Below are 6,476 nucleotides of genomic sequence, written 5' to 3'. Positions count from 1 at the left end.
TTTGTCAACAAGAAAGAGAAGGAGAATCCTGGGTCCAAGAAAGTCTCTGTGATATCTACTTCCCTCTTTCTCAGCAGCTCTTGGTTAATCCCATTCCCCAGGCCTCTTCTCTTCCCCAAGACTTAGAACTAAGTTAAAATGTCAGAGAATTCTCCAGACCATAGAATTTCTTCTCTTCCCAGATCTGTTTTGTTGTGGTCATGTAGACTGCTCAGCCAAAGATTCAGAAATAGCAACTATTCCAATTATGTAAAATGTGATTAAAGGAAGTGTCATGGCCCTTCACATGTGCCTTTCACTTAATTCTTGCCTTGCAACCCTGGCTTGGGCTGACAAGCATAATAGATCTACTTGATACATCTTGTGCTAAAATAAAATGTCTAGTCAAAAGTGCTTAGAATCCCTCTAGGCTGGAGTTGGCTAATGATGTCATTACTCCACAGGGCCTGGCATTATTTTTAGGATGGCCATTTCCTCCCACATTAAGGCTCATTAAGATTTTTTTTTTTTTCTGTAGTACTCTACCCATACAATAGAGGTCACACACAGAGATGAGGTCTGGTCTGGGCCTGGGGCAGCCCACTTACCCTTTCTGGACAGCTGAGTTCCAAGTAAGGTCACTTGAAGCTGAAGGAAGCTTTTCTTGAATGATGGGAGATCAGACCAAGGTCAAAGTCAGTCTGGGCTGGCCTTATGTCAATACATCTGGCTTGCCAATATTGTAACGACTAGGTTTATGCCATTTGCTGCCCGCTGTCCTCCTCGCCCTTCATTCCTTTCAACCCTTAGCCAGTTTAGAACACTTCTAGCCCAGCTCAAATCACAGGGCTAAAATAGCCTGGCAAATTTGCTCTCACTCACAAGACAAATGGTCAGGACTCCAGGGTGAGGCAACCTCAACTATGTAGGGGAAACAGTAAATCTATTTTTTTAGCAGCACAGATTTTGTAATCAGATGGATACAGGTTCAAATCCTAAGGTTGCCATTGACTGGCTGTGTGACCCGGGGCAAGTTTCTGAATATCTCTGAGCTTTATTTTCCTCATCGCTAAAAGGAAAACAATAATACCAACCTCACCAGACTGTTAATAAAACAAATAAGAAAACATATATCGAGGCACTTAGGGTCCCTGACATAAGGAAAACACTTATTAAATGCACCTGTTACTATTTATCAGCATCTCTATTATAACTATAAATCAAAAAGGTGCAATTGTGAGATCCAAAGGGCTCTGAACATGGACAAAATTTTCCTAACTCATTTGGCAGCAGAACCTGACCTGACCTGAATTTCTCTGTAGACTTCATCTATCCCACTTAATATGAATATTTGCTGCATAACTCTGAATGTTTTTTGCTTACCAATTGCTGTCCCAGACTCTGCCAGGGGTATTACATAATATACAGTAACTACCTCACATTGCTCTTCTATAACCTGAAAAAGTCTGAATTCCGAAACGCATCTGGCCCCAAGGGGGTTTGGTAAGGGATTGTAGTCGGTATTCCCCCTCAAGCCAGATGAATCTTTCTCTGAAGGGCCCAAGCCACCGCCAGTCCTTCCTACCTAGGAGACTACAAAAAGCGTTCCTTTCTTGCTAGCTGGGATGCCGTCACCCATCTCCATGACGAATCATATAGACGCCCCCCACCCCAGGCAGGAAAATTAATCGATGTTGCCATTCAGAGGCCAAATGCCTTGATAAGGCTCGATCATTGATTTCTGGCAAATCTGGACAGAAAGGGCAATAAAAGCAACCCAGAGTCATATTCTCACTGAAGATGAGAATCTGCTCCCAAGTAAGTAACATTTCTCTTTGCCGAGCACCTATGACGTGGCACGTTCTTTACATACCTCCTGGACCTCACGACGACAAGGAAGAGCTATTATTATCCCCACTTTATAGACTTATACACGGGGACACAGAGACGACGGGGACGCAGACAGACTCCAGTCTGATTTTGAAAACCGCTGCTTTTTCCTCTATAGCATGCCTTTCTGATGCTCATAAAACCATAGGAAAGGAAAAGAAAGAGGACGTGTATCTTGAATTTATTTTAGTCCTATGGCCTACCATATATTTTAAGTGTGCGGCTTTATCTAAGACTCAAGCCTTATGTAGGTATCAATTTGCAAGTCTGGGAAATGGTTACTTTACCGGGTACCAAATATTCTCTAAGCACTAGTGTTCTCAGAACTATTGACCTGTACTATCCACCCCACCTTCCTTTAATCCTTCCTCAATCTCTTGCAACTTGACTTGTGGGAGGAGTTTTAGGCCTATGGTGGAGCTGGAGGGAGTTGTGTTTGGGGGAGTATTTTTAGTAGCTGTGTGCCTGGTTGGATCTGGGGAGATGATTTGAGCATGAAGGCCAAGAAAGAAGAGCTGGTAACCTTGGCCTTGGACCCACTGGTGAGCGTTCAGAGTTGTGCTCCTCCAGCACACAGCATGCTAAGCCAGGCACAAGACTCAATCTAGGACAACCCACCTTACCAGGAGCCGAAAGCAAAAATCAAAGGCAACAAAGAAAGATTAAAAAGCAAGAGTCCAAAACCAGAGAGAGCAACTTGCCCTCCCTCATGACACCGATGAGACAAAGACCATGAAGTAACGGTGTCAGGCAGCCCTCGCATTAATCTGCACCATAGAAGTGGTCAGAGTCCTCCTTTCCCCCATGACAGGATGCCCAGGCAGCCTCACAATGAATGCTCCGTCAACAAGATAGCAAGAACTCCACCTGGCAGGCGGCACATCATTTATTGACTACCTAGGGCTTTGGATTATGAAAAGATGCCTGAAAGAGACTTTGTTATCTCCTTGTACTTCTTTAAGTCACCACTCAGTTCCATACGCAGCCCTGCTCCTCTTAGAATTCCTGACTTTTGATTTGAGGTTGCAATTGTTCCTTAGACTGACAGGAGTGGGCTCGAAACCCAAGGGTAGCCTCCAGGCTTATGATCTCCTGCAAAATGGAGGTCCAGCTGGGGCTTCTGACAGGCCCTGGTGAATTCCAGGCAGCCTGCCAGGTGGCATGGCTGTCAGTGATCCATGAGGTCGCCAAGGTATGAATCAACGTTGGCAGCACTGATGGTCGCATCCGTAATATAGATGGTTCATGTAGCATGTCACAGGCCAATGAGAAAGTGACTTGTCTTGGAGGTTTTTTGTTGCTTTTTTTTTTTTTTAATCCCAGTAGCAGAGAAAGCAATCATCCAAGAAATGGAGAGTGTGAAACACAGAACACTGTCCAGGTGGGAGGTGCCTGCAGCTCTGAAATGTGGGCATGGAAGTGGCTTAAATTCCAGACACTGTGCCCTAAATTACAGAGAAACTCTGGACTCGTTCTTCTTGGCTGTAGATATCTAAGGCCCTTCCTCCCCTCTACTTTCTCCATAACTCCTCACAGAGAAACTGAAGCTCAGAGCTCGAAGACAGCTCAGAGATTATCTTGTCTAACAGCCAATTTTCTAGATGGGGAAACTGACGACCAAAGAGAGGATGTGGATTCTCCAAGGTCACAGCTCACACCCTGGAAAACCCAGATGGAGCCCATCCTTCCTGATTCCCAAGCTAGCAGTTTCCTTGCCCTATCTCCCTGAGAAACAGAGGACCCCCGATTTTCTAATCCTGCAAAAGAAACTTGTGTGCAAGAGAATGTTGTAACTTCAAAGGCAACTCCACTAGAGACTGTTGGTGAAAATAGCTGATGACTATGGACTTGGACGTCCAGATAGCCTGACACCAACTCAGTCAAGTGCTACGGGGTGAATGGTATGATCATAACAGACAAGTCTACATAATATATTTTTCATGAGCAAATGAGAGGATATGAAATATATATTATGGATGATGGTGTTAACATCTCATTTATTTACTCTGCAGCCATCTGATTCTCTTAGCATATTATCGTTTCCCTATGACTGAAGCTGTTAGGATTTACTGAACCTTGACATTGGCTCGAAACTTTCACCCACGCAACTCAGGGTCTGCCCCCTTCATGATGTCACAACCACCCCCTCACACAAACACCTATTAAAAGATGACATCAAAGGACAGGTCTCTATTTTTAACAAACTGTTTCCTAGCTGGTTGCCATTTTTTTCCAGACCTTCTCTCCCTCCCTCCTGTAACCATGTTCACACTCTCAAGTCACTCAAAATGTTTAGAGCCCTATGTAGAACCCAGCTCGGTACTGACCACCAGATAATCCTTCGGGGGTCCCAAACACCTCTTACCTTAGGTAGGAGAGGGGCCAGCCCCTATTCTGACGGTGACACCCTGTCTCCCAGAGGTCTGTGGCAGTGGTGGTGGCAGCTGCCTCCTAAGACATCCCTCTGCACGTCTGGCACGGGGAAAGGCAAAGTTAGAATGACAACAACACTAACAAAGATTAATTCCTGTGTCTGATGAGAGTTAATTTCTCTGATTAAAGGACTCTCAGAAATGTGCAGTGACTAAATCTTGACTGGAAATATTCAAATGGCAGAACGGCCGGGCAAAGAGCCCCAGTCACATGCCGGCAGCTTACAGAGGACCTCCATGAGCCCACCAAGCACAGGATGAGTCAGGCAAACTCGTGGGATAAACACACAAAGTCAAGGGCAGGTGGTTGTGGCCAGCGAGGTATTTACATAGTCATCTATTGCATTCTATTTTTGTATTATTTATTTTCCCTTACAGAGCTTCTTGGAAGGTCTTGTCTATAAAAACACACGCAGGGCGGCGCCTGTGGCTCAGTGAGGAGGGCGCCGGCCTCATATACAGAGGGTGGTGGGTTTGAACCCGGCCTAGGCCAAACTGCAACAAAAAAATAGCCAGATGTTGTGGCAGGCACCTGTAGTCTCAGCTACTTGGGAGGCTGAGGCAAGAGAATCACCTAAGCCCAAGAGCTGGAGGTTGCTGTGAGCTGTGACATCACGGCACTCTACCGAGGGCAACAAAGCAAGACTCTATCTCTAATGATAATAAAAACACATGCATGGAGAAAGTGTTTCACCCACTGGAGAAACACTATCTGGTCTGATGGAAACTGATGGTTACCAAGGCTGCTGTGCTGGTCTGTCTGGCCATCCCTCAGAAATCTGCTCTGGATCATGGAAGAGAAAAAAGCCAGTGGAAAATTGGAATGATCTGCCTTTAGATTGCAGCCTGATATGCTGCACGTGATGCTGAAAAGGCAAGTGGGAACAGTGGACAGGCCAGCTGTGGTGGCTTATGGCTGTAATCCCAGCACTCGGGGAGGCCGAAGTGAGTGGATTGCTTCAGCTCATGAGTTCAAGACCAGCCTGAGCAAGAGTGAGACCCCCATCTCTACTAAAAACAGAAAAAAATAGCTGGGTGTTGTGTTGGGCACCTGTGATCCCAGCTGCCCAGAAGGCCGAAACAGGAGGATCGCTTGCAACTAGGAGTTTGAGGTTACTGTGATCAAGGCTGACACCATGCGCTCTACTCAGGAAGACAGAAAGACACTCTGTCTCAAAAAAAAAAAAAAAAAAAAAGGGGAAACAGGGGACATTGACAATGACAGCCTCACTTGGCTCTGTGGTCAGAAAGAGAACAGGAGGTGGTTGCAGTGAAAGCATGTGAGCCCGGAAGGCAGGCTGCCTTGTGTTTGAATTCTAGCTGCACTATTTACATCTTTGTAAATCTGGACAGCGCATATAGTCAGTTAGGTCCCATTATTTCACCCAGAAGGTGATGATTATTCCTGTCCCCGTTTTGGTTTCTCAGCACAAGGAATTTGCAAAAGAGCCCAACAACAAGGGGCTCTCCCTCCCCCAGGCTATTACCCACCTTTGAGATCTAACAAGAGAAAGTTCCTCTGTTTTCTCTCTGGGGAGGCTTGGGAGGCTTGGGAGGCTGTGGAGTTTCCTACCAGTAGCAAATTCAGCAGGTGGGAGGCGGGGCGGGGCGGGGGGGGGGGGGGGGGGGGGGGGGGGGGGGGGGGCGGGGGGCAGAGCGTAGGGGAGGAGCCACTTTTTTTTTTTTTTTAATCTTACACCCTCCCTTCCCACGCCTTCCCTGCCCCGCCCCTCTAGCCATGTCAAAATCGTAGACTAATTGCTCAGGTTCTCGAGCTGTCCATAATGTGGTGGTCTGGCTCCTTTTAGCAGATAACCCTCCCCCCTTCAAACGTGTTTATCAATTCCATAAACATTTATTGGGAGTCTGTTTTGTGCCAGGCACCATACGAGGCCCCAAGGATGGGGAAACAAGTTCTCTCTGCTAAGGTGTTTATGAAAAAAAGGCTGGTGTGGTCAGAGGCAGTTTCTTCCACGGGGTTCGGGATACGAGTGCCCAGTGCTCCCCTCCTGAACTGGGCTAGTCCAGAGGTAAAGCTGCAGTCAGCACACTGCTAATGGGGCTTTGAAAGTCTCTGCTTTATTAGGGCAGCCAGGAAAGCCGATTTCAGCTGCAAATGCCTTCATTGCCTCCCCAGCAGAAATGGCTAATACCTGCTTTCTGGGACGTGCTCAT

The 6,476-nt window shown here is 46.6% G+C and overlaps 1 long non-coding RNA gene across 1 annotated transcript in view; it reads right to left on the bottom strand.

Annotated features, from left to right (window-relative positions):
* LOC111726911 overlaps positions 1-5,860 on the bottom strand; it is a 71,568-nt gene extending 65,708 nt beyond the window's left edge. Inside the window, exons 1-2 of the long non-coding RNA XR_002774575.1 lie at positions 5,793-5,860; positions 4,235-4,341 (exon numbers count right to left, since the gene is read on the bottom strand). This is a non-coding gene — a long non-coding RNA (uncharacterized LOC111726911). The remainder of the gene's footprint in view (positions 1-4,234; positions 4,342-5,792) is intronic.
* Between the last annotated feature and the right edge of the window lie 616 nt (positions 5,861-6,476).

This window comes from Otolemur garnettii, unplaced genomic scaffold, assembly GCF_000181295.1.
Source record: "Otolemur garnettii isolate 467f Iridium unplaced genomic scaffold, OtoGar3 scaffold00086, whole genome shotgun sequence".
NCBI classification, from domain to species: Eukaryota; Metazoa; Chordata; class Mammalia; order Primates; family Galagidae; genus Otolemur; species Otolemur garnettii.
Note: the sequence above shows the minus strand (reverse complement) of the source record. Positions and strands in the feature narration are given on the sequence as shown.